The sequence below is a fragment of the Nymphalis io genome, chromosome 19 (genome assembly GCF_905147045.1).
Source record: "Nymphalis io chromosome 19, ilAglIoxx1.1, whole genome shotgun sequence".
NCBI classification, from domain to species: domain Eukaryota; kingdom Metazoa; phylum Arthropoda; class Insecta; order Lepidoptera; family Nymphalidae; genus Nymphalis; species Nymphalis io.
In genome coordinates, this window is record NC_065906.1 from 7,266,927 (window position 1) to 7,287,889 (window position 20,963).

General features: G+C 30.8%; 1 protein-coding gene and 1 non-coding gene across 2 annotated transcripts in view; both read right to left on the minus strand.

Annotated features, from left to right (window-relative positions):
* The window catches only part of LOC126775947 (hemicentin-1-like), a 229,835-nt gene that overhangs the window by 97,221 nt on the left and 111,651 nt on the right, over positions 1-20,963 (minus strand). The gene's annotated exons all lie outside the window — the stretch shown is intronic.
* LOC126776232 (5S ribosomal RNA) lies at positions 19,053-19,171 on the minus strand. The gene has a single exon (XR_007669939.1). It is a non-coding gene; the product is annotated as a 5S ribosomal RNA (ribosomal RNA).

Consider the following 20,963-nt stretch of genomic DNA (forward strand, 5'->3'; position numbering starts at 1 on the left):
ATGAGAAGCTCATAGTAGTTTGATGTGTATTTTATTATCTATATGATTTATAATTCAAAAAGTATTCATATAATAAAATTAAAATAAAGAAATGTATTAGTATTTTTACATTTCTTTTTTCAGAGCTTAACAATTTATGTTCAATTAGAAGCAAATACTATATGTAAATGGAATTTATTACAAGTAAAAAAAAAAATAGATGTCATGCTGTTGTCAGAGGTTATGGTTAGAACAATTCATTTATTGATAATATTCTTTAAATTTATTTTCTAAAATCTTTATTAAAATACGCAAATTTATAGTAAAAATCTTAAGAGTTACATATCTATGTGCTCATTAAATTAATGGCAACCACTGTACGTATCTTATAAAACTAGGTATCATATGTCATCAAATCAAATCCAATATTTTTTAATTAAAAGTAGGTTTATGAGGGCACTATGTTATGTCATGTTGTCGTATTCAGTTAAATGTTCTACCACCGGTTCGGAATGTAGATTCTACCGAGAAGAACCGACAAGAAACTCAATAGTTTTTCTTTAGTTTCTCTTAGGTTAAACCTAAAAGGGTCAATTAAATAAAATTAAATTTATGCATATCCTGCTTGGAAATCATCAAATACTTATTAGTAATAATTAATAAGTAGCTTTTGTGCTCAAAAAAAAAAACAAAATAAGAAGAGGAAAAATTTTCTTTTGAAAATTTGGAAATTCATACAAGTTTTATTCAAAGATGATTATGGGCGGTGGTGACCACATACCATCAGGCCCATTTACCCGCCTACCTATAACATAAAAAAATATTTTAAGAATAAATTTTACGAAACAGACCTTAAATGTGTATACAATTTTTCATAATTTTTTCGTTGAAATCTCGTACACTGTTCTAAATGATTTAGCAAGCCATAAATTTTGCTAAGAAAATTAAACTTATTACAGAAAACAACATTTCATTTTTTTATGTAAATACGGTAGGCTTAAACATGTAATTATTGTTCCCGCTTTGCCTGTCGGATTATATCCGTATTAACTTAAGACCACTTCCTGATATCCAGAAGTTATTAGGAATTATTTAAATACACAACATATGTATGATTATGTCCTCCTGACGCCACGGCGGCTATTTTCAAGATTAGCCAACTGTGCAGGTCATATTATAGTATACAAGTGTGCGCAAACACTATTCCCCCACTCTCATAATCTGATGGGACAGCATATACGCACTTCCAACTTCCAGACTTCGGGCGGCTACTGGCTCTTCGACAGGAAGTCCCAATAATATTTTGACCCGACCCGGGATTTAAAGCCAAAACCTCGCCTTTATATCTAGGCACTAATCTAACGAGTCAGTCATATCAAAGTACTCGTATGTATACTCTACCAACGATTCACGCTATTTCCGGCATCAAAATAACATATTACCTCTTAAAACTCATGGCCATATTTTATAACTAGGTTTTGTAAATGCATCTAAACTCTATCCAAAATAGCCCAGCCCAGCCCCAGTGGTTTGAACGCTTAAATTGAGATGGAATAAGCTCCAAGCCATCTGAAAGGGTGAAGAGGCTTTGGATGAGAATTTGTGCAACTGTCCAGCTGTAGACTTTACCTTTTCTAAGCTCCTACGACCTAGACGCCATACGTCTAAAATACAGTCACGGCCCTTATCTTGCAATGACTTAACAAAATGTGACTTCCAATAAAGTCCCATGACAAACAAAACATGTATTGTCTGTTCCACACTTAGCGTAGCGTTTCCGTTTGTTTATAATAATTGTCCGAACACAGCAACATCTACAGGATCTTTTTTTTTATAGAATAGGAAGGCGGACGAGCATATGGGCCACCTGATGGTAAGTGGTCACCAACGCCCATAGACATTGGCATTGTAAGAAATGTTAACCATCGTCTACATCACCAATGCGCTACCAACCTTGGGAACTAAGATGTTATGTCCCTTGTGCCTGTAATTACATTGGCTCACTCGCCCTTCAAACCGGAACACAACACTGCGAGCACTGCTGTTTGCGCTAGAATATCTGATGAGTGGGTGGTACCTACCCAGACGAGCTTGCACAAAGCTTTACCACCAGTAAACTATTCAGCTATATGCAAATAATTCAAATACGTATTTCATCCCTCTTTAATAATTATTATATTTTCGGCCGTGTACTCAATATAGCCCGCTCAGTCGGATTACATCAGCAATATTGACCTCATTATTTTGGGATATATTTTAAAATTATTTGTATTATCTGTGGATTTACCTTTATGTAAATAATGTAATTTTTTTATTTAATCATTATTTAATATGCTTGATGTGGCTTCCTGTAATAGAAGGAACGCATATACTTTAAAACATTATTCAACGATGTAATATACTCGGTACACACTCGGTACACACACGGTTGTTGGAGATCCTTAATAAATAAATAAACATAATTTTAAACCATGTGTGTTTACTTACTTGCCATATTTGCGAACTCATTAAGCTAAGTCAACTGTCAACTTATGATTATAGACAGATTTATCACGATTAAAAAAATAGTAGATTTTTTTTATTAGTATATAACATTGATGCTAAAGATAATATTATATTATTAATCCCATTTGTAGTTTTGAGAAAACCTACTTGTGTAATCCAATAAGCCTTTTTATCACTAAGGCTTTAGAATGAACTTTTTCTTATAAGGTTGTTAAAAATTCAATTTATATAATAAGAGACAATCTTATAACTTTTTCAGATCCATATGAACTGTTTATTACATTTAAATTTTTTAACAATTCGAAACGTAAGAATTATTGTTCTTTCAATTTTTGTTAAATTCGTCGTAAAGCGATACTCGCCAGCTTTTATAGTATTAATTGAAATCGTAAATTGTTATAATCCCTAGTATTGAATCGTAAATTGTTATAATTCCTTACATATGAAATTACCATTTTGTCGTACTAACCACTTTGATCTAAAATATCTCCTCTTTGGTTAAGACTTCCAAATTCAAATTTATAAATTCATTTAGCTGGTACATTTGAGTTTTGAAAACAGTCATTCATTTGTTTTTTCCTCATTTTTTTTTCTTTGGCGTCGCTTATTACCGCACAATGGAAAACATGAAATATCGGTATATGTTTCACTGTTTTCGTTCTGGAAATTACGACCTTCAGAAACAACCCCGTTACGGCCGGAGACCAAAATGGAAAATGAAGAATTAAAGGTTATGTGGAAGCGGATCCATCACAAAGCACTTCAGAAATAGCTATGCAGGCTTCGGGGTAAGTGATAAAACTGTATTAATCCACTTGAAGCAAATCGGGAAAGTAAAAAAACTTGAACGAATTACTTGGTACCTCATGAATTGAGTGAATGGAACTTGCAAACACGCGTCGACTGCTGTGTTACTTTGCTCAATCGACACAATAATGAAGGGATTTTAAATCGACTCATTACTTGTGATGAAAAGTGGATACTGTACGATAATCGGAAGCACTCGTCCAATGGCTGAATCCTGGAGACCCAGCCAAATCCTGCCCCAAACGAAAATCTGTCCAAACGATTACGTCAGATATCTATTGTCAGCAACTGCAAACCATGAAGGAAGAACTAGCTGCTAAACAACCGAGATTGGTCAATCGCTCTAGGCCACTGCTGCTTCACGACAACGGAAAACCACACTGCACAACAAACAACCACTAAGTTAGATGAGCTACAAGTGGAATGTCTACGACATCCACCATACTCCCCGGACCTTGCTCCAACAGATTACCATTTTTTTCGGAATTTGGATAACTTCTTACACAGAAAAATATTCAACTCCGATGCGGCAGTCCAAACCGCCTTCAAAGAGTTTATTGATTCTCGCCCCCATGGTTTTTTTTAGTAAAGGCATCAATGAACTACCTATGAGATGGTGAAAGTGCATAGATAACAACGGTGCATACTTTGATTAATTAAATATATTTTACAAAAAAAAAGACTTTATATTCCTCCCGTACAAAACGCCAATTTCATATGTAAGGACCTAATATTATATAGACACACTAAGAAAGAAATTACTAGGAATAAATCAACTAGCAAATCGTTTATTTATTGTTATTTTTATATACCCGTGCTGGCTCCACAGGCGTACAATAAGGGTAAACATAAAACGTATTATATCGTAATACATTAAACTCACATGGTGGTAGGCCTTTGCGCACTTATCAAATATTCTATAGCAAAAGAGTAAAAAAAACTATTAAATAAACTCCAGTTAATATTGGTTTACGTGGTGTACACCAGTTGAGTTCTTAGTTCTATTTTTTCGACATCTTTAATCAGCAGCATTTTTCAGCTAATTCATACAAATCTTAATTATATATATAAATGTTTTTCATGATTCACTTAGTAAATAAACAAAACCGTATGAAAATCCGTTTGGTAGCTTCTGAGTTTATTGTATTCAGACAGACGGATAAACAGATGCAGCGAAACGAGGACTTCGTTTTATAATAATACATAATTATGTCTAATCTTCAAATGTTAATACAAGTATTATTATAATATATTTTCTTTGTTTATAAGTATGGATTAGGTAAGATGTAAAATAAATAAAATATTGAATAAAAATTGAACATTCAGTTATAAAAATACTTAGAACGTGCGATGAAACATTGGCGCATCACAAATATATTGCTTGGCTAAATATAATTATTCGAAAAAATATATATATATAAATAAATATATATATATATATATATATATAAATATATATATTTATATATATATATATATATATTTTATCATATATATATGATAAAATCTTGATAATTATTTTTCTTTAGAATCATTTATTTTTCTTTTACACATCTACATACATTAATTCCTGCACTTACTTAAGTTGGCTGGTAGAGAATGATATACCAATATAAAAATAGTTTTAAATAAATAAATTTACCGTGAAATAATCAAGAAAAACCAATAAGTTATCAAATGAAGTAAAGATTATAAACAAAGAGCAGCTTTAAGGTTGTGTTGAAATAATGTACGATGGAGGCGTGTTTATGAAAGCACAAATCATGTTTCGTGATCAAAGGACAGAACACGCAATGTGGAATTTGACTCTTGAGATATATTTTTGTTAACGTTGTCTTTATCTTATTTTAAAACTAATTAAATTGAACTACTTCAATAATATAATAATATGAGCAGTTCATAACGAACTTCGGAAATTGCTAGTAGTGTAAAGAAAATCTTTACAACTTACCGTTTCTTGTCGAGCCAAAATGACTCCAATAGTAGGAGTTCTAAAACCCCTAATTCACCGGTTCAGATCCGTCCAAGTATCACTCAGTTTTTATGTTTGTAATTCATCTCGTGCTAGCACTAAAATAAATATGTTCAACCGACTTAAAAAACAACAAGAGGAAATCAATTCGATTGTATTTTCATTAGTTACCTTAGGACTCCGTCATTTATTAACGAATTGGGAAAATTCTTTTTTGTTTTGGAGGATATACTTCCCATTTGGTCCCTTTTAAAATTGAAGAAAAAATATCATCTAATCGAATTTTTTTATGGGCTCCAATTTTATTTGAAGACGGTTTTGTTTTTTAAATAGATAATTACTTATACTAAACTATGCTATTTTATATTTTCTAAAATTGAACATTATATAAACGAGTCATATGCCCAAAGATTGTCTAAAAGGGATCGTTTTTCTTTTTCTCCTGTTTTTGTATTTATAATTGTTTTTAAATATGGTGTACAATAATGAGTATTTATAATGATATTTCTATACAACGAATATGTCTCATTACTATTTTTTAACTCAAAATAGAATTAATTTAATATAAGTAAACAATTGTGAAGAGAAATAATAAATTGTCGGGTTTTCTAATGAGACGTCTGGCCCAAGTTTATTAAAATCACAACAATTATAAGATGAAATGGTATCTTTTTTGTTATTAATTATAATTGTGACGTCAACCAAATTTTATTTGCCTAAGTAAAATTTAAATCAAGACTATTAGCAAACGTAAAGTAAGCACCACCCCATGAGTGGGGATAGGCCTCTCCCTTCGAGGGTAAGGTTTGGAGCTTATTTTACCAGGCTGTTCCAATGAGGGTTGGTGGATACACATGTGGCAGAATTTCATCGAATCTTATGTCATATAATGCTGTACATGAGTATGCCTTGGGCTTAGGGTCCTTTTTTATAGCTTATAAAGCCCAATTGAGTTTCGGCATTTCGGGGCCCACATCAAGCCTTAGTATTAGGACGCAAAGACATTTAGCAATAAAAATAATATTGTCAGAATAAATATTACACAATAAATCAATAATATATATATATATATATATATATATTAAATATATTCAATAAATAATATCCTTATAAAATTAAACTCTTGTTATATGTGCTACGATATATGTAATTAATAAATTCTTAGAAAAGAATGTACGGTGAAGTATATTATTGAAGTAATTTGTACCCTTGTTTGGATTTCGGAAGATAATTGTCATAATAGGCGTTGATGTGTTGTTGATTACAGTGTCGACTTCTATAATAACTATAATAATAGAATTCCAACAGTCTCTTTACTTTTGTACGTTAAAACGAATATCCATTTTATAAATAATTGCACTTTAATAAAAACAAATAATCTTAAAGATAAAACACTTACAGAATCCATTTGATTGTGTTAGACTATTTATATCCGAATAATAAATTTAAAACGAGCATTTCTTTGTGCGAAATGTCCTTGAATGAATGAACGAATGAAAATTGTTTCGTTTATTCATTCATTCATATACATCTCATAAAACTTTACTTCAACGGTTAAATAAATCCTAACACAAACGCAAAGAAGATTGTTTGTTTAATTTATGTCTGTGCAATTACACTAATATCGAATGTTTTTAAATACAATTTGTATTGTTATTGATTTACCGATGATAAAAGGATAGGAAATATAAGTCCATACCCACTGTGCTTTGATCCAGCTCCTTTGTATGTGAGCTGAAGATCGATCAGGGAAGATAGCAGCGCCAGTATAAATTATTGCCTTCAACGCTTTTTCCAAAACTTTTTGAGTTACAAATACCTATTTATTAAATACCTATTTTTGAGTTACAAATACCTCACGAGAGTCAATAGAAGGAGTTTTTATAAACTTTATATAACATCTAAACCACAACCGATATCAAATCGTTGTTATAAAATGAAATCCAATCTCTATATAGATAAATAAACTCTATTCACCTTAGCTCTTACGGGTTCTTTTGAATTTCCATTTATATAATTTAGCATTTTACGTCAATAAAGCGCGAAGCTAACACCGGTTCGGTGCGAGGATTCTATTGAAAGAAACTTAATTCGTTTAATCGCCTTTTCGGTTCATATATTATATACTTAATAATCATATATATAGTTACGTACCTGAAAATAAATTGCGTTTTATATTTAAAACATTTACTTTGTTGAGTGGAAATAATTTAAAATGTTTGTTTGATTTTAATTAAGAATTGTTAATTTTCCCTCGGGAATGCGTTGTCTTTGCGAAACCTTTAGGAACATATACATTTACTTTGTGATAGGGTAGGTACCACCCACTCATATTCTACCATCAAAGAGTAATACTTAAAATTTTTGTATTCCGGTTTGAAAGAGTGATTGAACCTGAGTATAACAGGCACAAAGGAGATATCTTAGCTCACACGGTTGGTGGTTCTTTGACGATGTAAGGAATGTTTAATATTTCTTACACTGCCAATGTCTATGGATGTTGGTGACCACTTAATAGTAAGTCCATATCCTTTCTTCACAATTTTATAATTCCAACCTGAAGTAATTTTACCAGCAATATTGATACCTCCCATTCAGGCAAATAAAGCAGGAATTACTTTATAGGTTCACTCATAGTATTAAACTTTTTACAAACCTCTCCTCCGACTATAGCATCCGGATTTGACCAATATTAAGATAAAAAAATTGATTAGTCAAAACCGGGGATGTAAATAATGTATTATTGAAATTAAATAATAATATTTTTACATAAAAATTAGAATAATAGCAATAAAAAAAATTAAAAGAAATATTTACATAAAAACAAATATATAAATATATTTTTTAATTTGTTATTGTATATAATAAGTGTTTAAATTTGAATTATTAATAAAAAATATTATTATTTGTAACGTTTGCTGTTATTTAGTTATATAAGAAGGATGCTATAGGTTCCTATAATTGACACATAACTCTAGTATAATATCTAATGTAAGCTTGTGATGTATTCCTTTTTGGAAATCCTAATTAAATAAAAATTAAACATGCTTCATGCACTTCTTATTTAAAATATTAATAATAATAATCATATATTTTTAGTTAACGCGTTTATACAGTCAAAGCTCCTATCAAAATATTCAATATTATTTTAGAACTACGTAATGTTATTAATAATAACCCTTTATTACTGTCTGTTAAATTTAATTCATGTAAATCTAAATTGGCTTACGTAACAAATTAAAATAAACAAATTTATTCATTTCTGAAGTACATTATTCTATAATTACACACAGCGATGCGTGTAATTTATGATAAATAGAAAAATAAAAGTAGGTACCATTTTAGGTGTTTACTTAATTATATTAAATATATATATTTTTTTAAACTAATATAATTTTAGGAAAACTAATATATGACATATATAATTTTATTGTCGTTAATAGTTTTTAGTTGCGAAAATGTTAATATTAAGTCCCTGTATTTTGCTGGTGGTAGGAATTTGTGCAAGCTCCTCTGGGTAGGTACCGCCCACTCATCAGATGTTTTATCGCCAAACAGCAGTACTTGGTATTGTTGTGTTCCAGTTTGACGGGTGAATGAGCCAGGGTAATTACAGGCACAAGGGACATAACATCTTAGTTCCCAAGGTTGGTGGCGCATTGGCGATGTAAGCGATGATTAAATTTCTGTGGCCCATATGCTCGTCTGCCTACCTTTTCTATAATATAAAAATTAAGATATGTCAAGCTTTTTATCATATAAAATAATATATAAAATGTAGGTATGATTATGTTCTTCTGATTGATTATGATCACGGCGGTCAATCTTAAGGAAGACTAGCAGCCTGCGCAAAAAATATTAAAGTGCACAATTGTATACGCAAAGCAGATGTAGCCTTTATTTCACTATTTTCCTTTATTCCTGGGTCGGACACATAAAAATACTAGTATACATGAAATTATATAATAATATTAGATAATATGAGGTCATCGTATTCAAATAAGTTTCACAATATATAATGTATTATGATACCTTATACTTTAGTACTTAAAATTATTGTTTCCGTTGATTTATCATAATGATAGCTTGTATTATATTATACAATAGTGTATGCATGGGGGTCTTTAAAGAAAGACGCGCGAGACGCTCGCCTGTCAATATAATTAAAAAAGGCATTTACGTTGAAAAGGCTCGTTAACCCTTCTGATGGAACACTTATCGACATATTTTATCGTAACGAACCTGAAGTAATGTAGTCAGAGGAAATAATTATGCTGTTCCTACACATACAGAAAATCAAACGCAAGCTTCGTGACAGCACATTTTTATTTTTAAAATGTTTATTTGGAATTATAACAATATCCACTTAACGAATATTATTTTACTTTACTATGGAATAATGAGTTAAGTAATTTAAAGTAATTTTTTAAATTAAACTTCTTTTACCGAAATGAAAGTATAATATCATGGTCGAGTGAGTGCAAAGCTAGTGTCACGTTTCTGTCGCCAAAAGGTTTCTCTTCTGCCATGTTAAGAAGCTAGCACTTTTTTTCTTAATATTTATTTATTAAATTAAAATTATGTAGTAGTTTATAAACTATGTGAAATAAAATTTTCTTGGCTGTTGTTTTGTCATTTCCCATTCTAAATGACTCAAAAAAAAGTTAATTTAAGTTTCTTTGTCGAATGTTATTTTGAACTGCAGCCAGCCGCTCTGCTAAAACGGTTATTAAGAGTAATATTTATAACGCACATGGCAACTATAACGTCGTGAGTTTTTGCGAGTTGAATGTGATATTTTAAATCTTTAATGAATGCTTTCCAAGTGGTTCTAACTTTGTTCTGGCCCGTTGTTAACTTGATCGCCCGTGTGCATAACCACGTTTCATTTTTATAGCACACGTAAGCACAATGTCATATGCAATAAAAAGGACGCTGCTTTGTCGTCGCGATTTTCTGAGCAAAATAAATCTTCAGCCACGTGAAGTATTTAACAAGATGATGGGTGATAATGATATTAAAAATTACGTGATGTATTTACCGCTCATTGCCATAGTAACTTCTTGTAGTTTTCAGCTTTTACGAACCTTATGAGCTTATCTTTACGTCATGGGGGCTTGTGAATTTCAATAACGTCTCATATCGTCCTATACAAGGCTGTGTGTATTTTATTTTATGATGATATAAAAAATTGTTGCATTATTTCAAGAAAATTTTTCTCCTTAAGGTTGGCCGTTAATCTCCTCATATAATGACCTGTTCTGTGCCAAGCTGACCTTTCTGTGTTTAAAAAATTGTTTTTTTTAGTTTTAAAAATATGGGTTTGCCTAATTCCTTCGTAAAAATCTTAATTTAAGTTATCTTCTGAATTTCACGAAAAAAATTCTCAAAGAATATTTTCAAAGAGATATAATATAAGATTAAATGCATGATACACTATTACACACTACTAAAGATAAAGTTTATATCTTCCAAGATTGCGAACGCGGAGTTCGAGTCATTACATTATTTCTTTAATTAAGTCTATATTCGCGAATAAATCCGGTACACATTTCTTGCGCTACAGATTATACGTGAGATATGTACACAAAAAGGTTTTATTACTTTTTGAACTGAAATGGCCGAGAGGATAGACCACATGAATTTGAAATGGAGATCGGTGGTTCAACTTTTGTTAAGCACTACTATGTTTCGTGCGATTAATTTGCGTTTAATTCATGTCGTGCTCAGGGATGAAGAAAAATATAGTTAGGAAACCTGTATGCGTGGTGTATGTTCTGCAACTCACACTGGTGCTTTATGAAAAGCTCTCATTTAATATCAAAATGAGACCTTTGCCCAACAGTGACGCCTAAATCGACAATGAACTACCATTGTGGTTTAAGGCATTGAATAGGACATACGATATTTTATATCTTGATAAGAAGTCACCACATTTTAAATACATGAAATATATATTTGAGTCCCAGTCCAGGGACAGAAGGCTTAATTGTATCCTTATAAATGTCGTGTATTGTTCTCATGACTTCATTTATTCTCGTCTTTGAACTCTAAAGTAATATTCTTACAAAAAAAGTATCAAATAATGTTTTATTGCTGTTAAAAATTCTTATCAATCATAATCAACCTATTAAAATTGCTGGGTTAAAGCTAGTTACTAATAATTATATTGTATTAGTTGAAAAGTGAAATGTATTATTTAATGACATACCGCAGTTTCACATGCAAGCAACGCTACGAGAATCGTGACCAACGTCAAAGCGCAAATTAATTGATTCTAAAAATTTGTTAATTTAATACATTTGTCAATTTATATTCTTATCTTCAACATCAAAACTAATTTATATTTATTTTTTACTCACAAGGCTTAATCAGCGAGGCTGTTAATGTAATTTAGCAAGGAATGGATTTCAAATCTCTAAAACTACATATTACGGCGATCATAAAATCAAAAGGATCATAAACCCCTAATCCGTTAATCAGATCAGCTTTAGATGATGATTCATTTGCTATAAAATAGATGAAACTCTTTTAATCTTATCTTTATCGTATAAAAATACTTGTACGAGAAATTTTCTTTAAACAAATCACCATAAAAAGTGGAAGCAACGAATCGGAAACTTCAATAAGTTCTCTCGCTTTGGGATTTTCAATTAATATGTTTAACATTATGTAAAATTCGATTTATAAATTTAACTTTGAGATAATTTCCAATTATTTTCAAAATATTTAAATTGGTGGAATCGTGATTGTCGCCCTCCCATCTCATAGTCTGTCTACCTCTGTTTCTTTTGCCATCTCGGGGGTACCATTCCGTTACTAGTCTTGTCAATTTTTTTTTTCGTTTCTCTCATCATATGTCCTGGCCATCTCCACTTGAGTTATTTATAAATTATATGTGATTAAATAACTGATAAGTGAATGGATCTTATTCAGACAGGCCTGCACTTTGCTGACATTCAAAACGCCATTTTCTCGCAAATCCATAATGAATATTATAAGCTATTCAAGATAACAATGAAATCGCATTAACTTTATATAAAAGTTGTTTATTTATTTTTACTACTCTTGTGGTTGGAATAGGCTATAACTTATGAACAGAATGAACATACCATGTACATATTTCATATATGTCCAAATAAGAGCTAGAATTTCACATTTGATTTATCGAAGGAAATATATTTTCATACACCAGATGGGTTTAAATGAATTCGGGCGCCAACTTGCACAATTTCATGCTCTGCGGCCGCTTAGTTCTTGGAACTTTGATTATTTTAGGTACCACGTAACCCACATTATAACTTTTTGTTAGATATCTATTCTAGTACATAAAATTCGGTTTGCATTTTAACGATCATTTAATATAACAAAATAAATTTTGTCGAAGAAACCTTGAAGACGTGGATATATCTTAAGCGTATTTGGATTTAATTAAAACTTTTTCGCGTACAGCTGTTGTGCAACTTACCACTCGACCCATAGCTTATTTTAATATATGTAGATCTGGTAATACCTCAAAAACTACTGATTTAAATTTAAAATTATCTGTCACTAGTCTTGTTTACTATGTAACAAAAAATTAAACTAACTTTATCGTTATTATTTTAATATTTAAAGCATACTATAATTTTTTTTTTAATTCGTTCGCTTGAAAACGACGAGAACAAGTTTCACTTCAACTACGTTTGCTTACTTCTATGTATACGGTCTATATACATATATATAGTCTATAGCCAAGTTTTTGTTTTATTTATATTTGTTCTAACACTATTCATGTATAAAAATGATCAACGCGAGGCAGACATATTGATGTGTTACGCAAAGCTCTATCACAAGAAAACCACCAACAAGATTGGTACCAATTAATACACAATTTATTTTACTACTAACATTACTTTATATTTCTCAGTTCTCATAGAAAAATCGAATGGCCTAATGTTACTACTGGATATAGATCAACACAGACAGGTCATTGACAATGTAACTTGCTTTACAATTCTTATGGTTGTGATTGTATTGACTGGTAAAAGTATGATATTATTGAATGCTTAAACTTACTTTTTACTGAACATGACGATAAGTTAGATGATTCTTCAAACGTAATAATATTATATAATTTTATCATTAATTATTAATACTAAGATTAAAACCCAGGCCGCTATACGTTAATGGTCGCTGACAATATATATTGTTTGTGCTATGGAATTTTATGGTGATCATAAGGATTGTTCCCAGTGAATCGACTAAGCAGCGCTATATCATGCTCTCATAAATGATAGCTGTAGGACTATTCTGTAAGAACAAATTCGAAACTCGTCACAGAAAACGTTCGTGAAATATCAGAAAGTTATATGTAACATTTACCATAATAATCATAACAATTCAAGAACTGACGCATCAAAATAGCGCATTACCATAAGTCAGTTGTTAACATTTTACGGGTGAGTAATGAAGTGAATTCTTACAGAATACAACTGTAAATATTTTTTTTATTACTCATGATATTCATTATTAAATATTAGTTTATATTTTGTTATTATTAATATTTTTTAATTAATTATGCACGATACATTTTTATGTGCTTATTTTCTGTGGTTTAATGAGTATATATATCACAATTAACTTTTTATTAACCAAATCTTTACATTTGATGAAAGCTAAACAGCAAAAGTGCTTTCCTGTAATTACTTTCAATTTGAAATAAAAAATGTTTAACATAAAAAACTTCAGTTGATAGTCTTTAATTTTGAGGTATTTACTTACCATAATTGTCTTATATATGTGTGTAAAATATTTCATATTTTTAAATAGAATAACATTAGAATTTAACAGCATTATTCTAAACTTTAATCATGTCAAACTGGTCCAATTGATATGATTACTCAATAATGTCCTTGACCTACGCAAACACGCTTATCAATACATAGTAAAATTAGAATGGAATATACCACATTTAGTAAAGTATAAAGACATTTTTAAAACATCTAAGCTAAAAAATCGTGTACAGCAACTTATGAATTAATAAAGAATTTGACTTGAGTTAACTAGCTGGACGCACAGTTTAATTTGCAAGAAACTTGTAGTTCCAGCTAGTGATTAGTGAACGACTAATCTTTTAAATTGTTGAATCATCTAAGTCGCCGACTCGTTTATGATGCACTTACAACTAGCAATAAAGGTTGTAATATATCCTAAACTATACCAAGGATTTCAATATAAGTGTTAGCTTGAGAAGACAATTGATTTCCATAAAGTAATACTAAACACAAGGTTTTAATGCAGATATAATTAGCAATGTATTGTCAATATTATAATGTGTATATTTATTACTCTATACTGTCAATGGTCATGGTCAGAAATGGAATTACGACTGAAAATAAGTATTCTAGATTTAAATAAGTTAATATAAAAAATAAAGTTAAAGTCAATCTTTTATTAGGTGGCGCGCAATTTCGCAAAATATAGAATTTTAGTTTACTAAGAGGGTTTCAAATGAATTAAAAGAAATGGTTTAATGTTTAATTGCAAAATTTGATCACACTTTAAATCGAAATATATTTTAAGTAGGATCAATTAAGCTTTACAAATATTTTTAAAATGTTATTCACAATATAGCGACAAAATAAAAAACAAGCTATTTATTATTTGGCTATGAATCTGGTGATGATAGACTGCCTTATTGGCTTCAGTTCCAGGACGGGCCAATAAAAAGTTATTGGGTTTTTTCTAGAAGATTCTCAGTGTCGGTCTGGAGACTGGAAGTTGGAAGTGTGCACATACCCTTGCCTCGAAAAGCACGTAAAGTATGTTGGTAGTCTGAACTTTTTCCAGTCGTGTCGGATTGCCGTCCCATTACCGGATTATTAGAGTGACGGAATAAAGAGTGCACCTATGTTTTCGCAGTTGACTAATCTCAGGAAAACATCAATACCTACTGATACTTCACAATGCATTACATTACACAACAGTAAGGTTAACTTAGAAAATCGAATATCCAATTAAACGTTTAACTAATTAGTAAATTTAGTAGCAGGCTGTTAGTCTAATAAGATAATATGCGAGGACATATCGTCGGCAAATAATACAAATATCTTTGACATAAAAAGAAAGATGGGTGTTGTTAAACAAAAGCTTGTAAAAAAGTAATTTGGTTAATTAGACAGATTGAAATTATATGTTCATTTTTTGCCAGTTGTGTTTTAAATTGCTTGTCTGTTTTTATTACATTTTAAATTTCGAACATGTTCTGATTTAAACATTGCGGTTTAGTGACTGGTGTTCGTAATTATTACTTTGGAATATATTTCAAGGTAATGCGATATCTTTGCTTCTATAAAATAGAATAATTTTGTGTAACATCACATACAACGATGTTTACTTTACTTTTTATTATGATAAAATTAATTATTAATAATTAAATTAATAAATAATATTAATAATTTTATTCATTCCGTTTGTGTGAATCTTTGCAACACAGTATATTTTTGGTAATAAAACTATTAATTTCTCCAGATTAAACTCTTTTATTTGGCCACCACTTTTATAGTGTGGCGTCCACTGTGGTCACGAGCTGAATTTCACAGTGGAGGTGTTTGGTTTCTTATGCTGTTTTCCGTATTCCTGACAATGTGTATGAAAAATTTCATGATGAAATTGAGTAGTTAAGTCTTGAAATTATTACAAACTCACTTTAGATAAGCTACAAGTTCACTTTCGTTTTGTTACGTATCATACTCATTGTAATCATAATAAAATACAATTTAACCCGAAACCCGATAGTATTAAAATTTATTTTACGACGTATCTGATTTGATACAAAATATTTTAACATGAATCAGCTCAGCTCAATCAATCAACGATACAATGACATATTCGTAGATAACGAAGATTGTAAGTTAAATTTTGTCATTAAATATTTGAAACCGGTTTACAGTCAATACACTTATAATACTTTCTCATTCAATTTTTTTATATGTGTATCGATTTGGGAGACGATCAACATAATGAACAGTCGATAAGCGACATAAAATATATTAAATTGATCAATCCTAACTAATAGAAATGCAAAAGTGAGTTTATTTGTTTGTTACGCTTTGATATCTTAACTACTCAACCGATCATTATAAATCTTTTTTTTTTAAGACGGAGAAGGATATAGGACACCTAACAACAGAAATAAACCCCAGCTTGAAGCGTATATTTAAAGAGTGAACGAAATTTTCTCTTAAAATAACCCGTGACTTCTTTTTATACATAGAATTATTATTTTTGACTGATAATATTTTATATTATCCTTCACTAAAACATGAAGTAATTGAATTTAATCTTATGGAATGGCGAATTGTAGGAATCATCGTAGGAACCTACTTGAATAAATTATATTTTGATTTGATTTCATATCTATGAAAATAATGCAAGAGATTAAAAATCATGACAGTTGACAGAGCAGACAGTTGAGATTTGCACTGTTCTAATGATATGCTTGGAATAGCTGATTAGTATCATGATGAATTTGTTTAGTTTTTAATGCGTTAAAAAACATCGATCTGCATATCATGTAAAAATTGATGATGGAAGATGGTATATATTCGTATATGAGTGGGTACTCATCAGATACTCTACCACCAAAAAGCAATACTTAGTATTGTTTTGTTCCAGTTTGAAGAGTGATCGAAACAGTGTAACTACAGGTACAAGGATCATAACATCTTAGTTCCCTAGAATGGTAGCGAATGGGCGGTAGTGATCACTTACCATCAGGTGGCCCATTTGCCCGTCCGCCTATATATTTATTTAAAAAAACTATGAATGCTGTTACATATATTTAAACACGCTGAGTTTATATAAATAAATAGTATATGGTTACATTTCTAAATAAAGCGAACATATAATAGGATGTAAAGAAAATTTGTAACATAAACAGAACGAAACTGTTATCGCAATAACAATCTTCGAAGTCACGACTTTCAGATACAATCTACGGAATTTTGGTGAAATATGTACATGTAAGTTATTCTCAACATCACATTGATGCTATCTAAATCAAATTCCAAATATTAATATTAAATCAAGATTCTTATTTGAGTTTTAGAACATTTTTATATGTAATGCTTAAAAATGAAAAAATATATTTTATCTTTATCTGAAAACTTGTATACACACGTTACACCGCAAATATTTTATAACATTGAATTGAAAAAAAAAATATTCATACTAAATTAGCAATAAGTGTGCTTCTTGTTCTATGTATTAGTTTAAATCAATGTAATGAGTATTTCTATATTTATTTTTATATGCCACACATAAAACCAAAAACAATTAGTGCCGAGCCAGTATTTTAGAACAATGAGTATATTATATATATTCATGTTATAAATAAGCGTCCGCCTTGTTCCTTGTGCCTGTAATGCCTGCCTTGTGCAGCGTAACTGGCTCACTCGCCCTTCAGACAGGAACTCCACAATACCAAGCATTGCCGCCTAGCGGTAGAATATCTGATGAGTGGGTACCTACCCAGTCGGGCTTGCACAAAGCGATACACGTAGAAAGTATATTATATAGCTCTTGCTAGGTTGGTTATGAATAAAGGGTCGCTTTCAGCAACAGTAATATAATATATATATATACATACATGTATAACTTTAGTATATATAGTATATATATCAATCAATATCAAATAGTAATTGTAAGTAGTAATAAGTAATAAGTTAAGTACTTATCAATTGTCAATCATAGCGCTTGACACGGTTCGGAATGTGGATTGAATCGAGAAGAACCGGCAAGAAACTCAGCAGTTACTCTTTTTTTAATACATACAAATTTGTATAAATTACTGCACGAGAACCAGCAATCATTCAATCCATGCATTTTTGTCAGAAAACGAACAACGTAACAAGTGACGTCATAAATTTGGATTTAGGCTTTGACAGTCCACAGACATTGGCATTGTTAGAAATATTATCCACGCCTTAAATTGCCAATGCGCTGCCAGGGGAACTCTTGTGCCTTACACTCATTTAAGATCAGGCTTCAAACTCACGTCATATGGACTTTCATCACTCAATTCAAATTTATATGAATTCTCAAATTAAATACAAAGCGAAAATAAAAGATTATTAGATATTTATTTTTTTTACAAATATAACTGCGACACGATTGCAATACGAGAAGTATTGACAGGATATAATTTTTTACTCAACGTCCGCTCACATTCAAGATCTTATCTTATTATGAATTTTCGTTTGATACTTGGAACGATTGCTATCAAGTGCTTGTAATTATTATGTTTTTATTAATTATAAAAACATAATAATATGAATAATTAAGTGAATTAAAAAAAAATTGTACGATATTTTCGCGACACCGGTAATTGTGTAGAGCAATATTTTACTTATAATAATAAAGTTTTATGAGAAGTACATAAGAACGATGATTAGTAGTCATAATGGTGCGTTGGTGTCTGGACGATACCACCCAATAATTAGTAATTCTACAACTAAAATCTTTATTTTGTTTTTTTTTTTTTGTTTTGTTGTGTTCCCTCTTGCATGGTGAGTAAACTAGTGTAATTACAAGCACAAGGTCCACAACATTTTAGATCCAGAGGCTGGAGGCGAATTTATATTGTAATAAATGGTTTATATTTCAGTGCGAGTGCTGACGGGGAGAGGTGGCCCATTGGCTTCTAAAAATAAATATAAAAAAAATATATTTCGCGAGATCGAGATCTCGTATTGAGTGGTATTTCGCTTATATATATAATTATATAAAGGTAGGGTATAAAATAAAAAGCCAACGGCACGCGGTGTTCCCAGGCGGTCACCCATCCAAGTACTGAACGCGCCCGACGTTGCTTAACTTCGGTGATCGGACGAGAACCGGTGTATTCAACGTGGTATGGACGTTGGCATTACAGTAATCGAATTATTAGGTTATAGCGTAAAGAAGATGTTTAATGAAAAAAATACCATAAATTTAATTAATTTACCTAATTGAATAAGACGAATATGATTTGAATATAATTGGATATTATTAAACCGTAGTATTTTTAACCAAGTGAAATAAATTTCATTTGTGAAATAGGTACCTACTCTACGGATGTTTAGCGATTGATTTTATCTTTAAACTATGAGTTTAATATGATTTTGTGCAATAATGGCCATGAAATAGTTTAAAATAAGAATCAGAAAAAAAATTATACATATAACAAATAATTTAATTAATTTTAAGAATAATAACTTTTTTATGTACCTATAGAATCTTTGATTTTTATTTGAGTTATTTGCATAACACATTTGTTTTAATTAAAATTTATAAAACAAATAACGTGAAAGTCACAAACATATTCAATTTGATTTAATTTAATTTACTGTTGGTAGAGCTTTGTGCAAGCTCGTCTGGGTAGGTACCACCCACTCATCAGATATTCTACCGCAAAACAGCAGTACTTGGTATTGTTGTGTTCCGGTTTGAAGGGTGAGTGAGCCAGTGTAATTACAGGCACAAGGGACATAACATCTTAGTTCCCAAGGTTGGTGGCGCGTTGGTGATGTAAGCGATGGTTTACATTTTTTACAATGTCTATGAGCGTTGGAGACCACTTACCATCAGGTGACCCATATGCTCGTCCTTCCTATTCTATAAAAAAAAAAATGGACGGACAGAGACAATGCAACTTAATTCTGTTAAATTAAATATCTAATGTATTTTATCTATTTAATTATCTCTCGACAACTCCCGGCGGATAATTAATGAATTTAACAACGAATCTTATATACTTATTAATCGGTAATCTATTTATATACCCGTAACAGCCTGTGAATGTCCCACTGCTGGGCTAAAGGCCTCCTCTCCTCTTTTTGAGGAGAAGGTTTTGGAGCTTATTCCACCACGCTGCTCCAATGCGGGTTGGTGGAATACACATGTGGCATAATTTCAATGAAATTAGACACATGCAGGTTTCCTCACGATGTTTTCCTTCACCGTCAAGCGCGAGATGAATTATAATCACAAATTAAGCACATGAAAATTCAGTGGTGCTTGCCCGGGTTTGAACCCACGATCATCGGTTAAGATTCGCATGTTCCACTGGGCCATCTCGGCTTTTTTATATACATTTAAATATATTTCATTTAAGTTATAAAATTGGATATTTTTATATGTACGCGCTGATACTATAAGTCTGTATTTTTGCGTTCCGTTGTCCATTTATTGCTTAAAGTTTAAAGCTGTGTAATATAAATTAACGCAACGACCCTAAGGTGTGGAACAGTATAATTTTTTTTGTACAAATTTTATAAACTAATGTATTATAGGTACATTGAAAGAACCACAAAGGTTTTACCTCAGTCTATTAATAAATTAAATGTACATATTATAGTTAAATACAATAAATCAAATATGAAATACATGGAAAATAAAAAAATATGAATATATAGTTTGGCCAGGAAATATTTTTATTCAGTTTTTGCTTAATACTTTTGCGCGTTACCGCATCCGACATTTTGGAGGCAACTGATTAATAAATAAACGTTTGCGGATATCAATAATAGCTCAACTGAAATAAAATCACTTGGCATAACGAATAAATAATAAAATTGCCTAAATTCCGCCTCCGTGTGTCGAAGTGTAGTGTTATACAGTCACAGTAGTTATCGCGTTCAAACAAACAGACTCTTCATCTTTATATATATATTAGTAT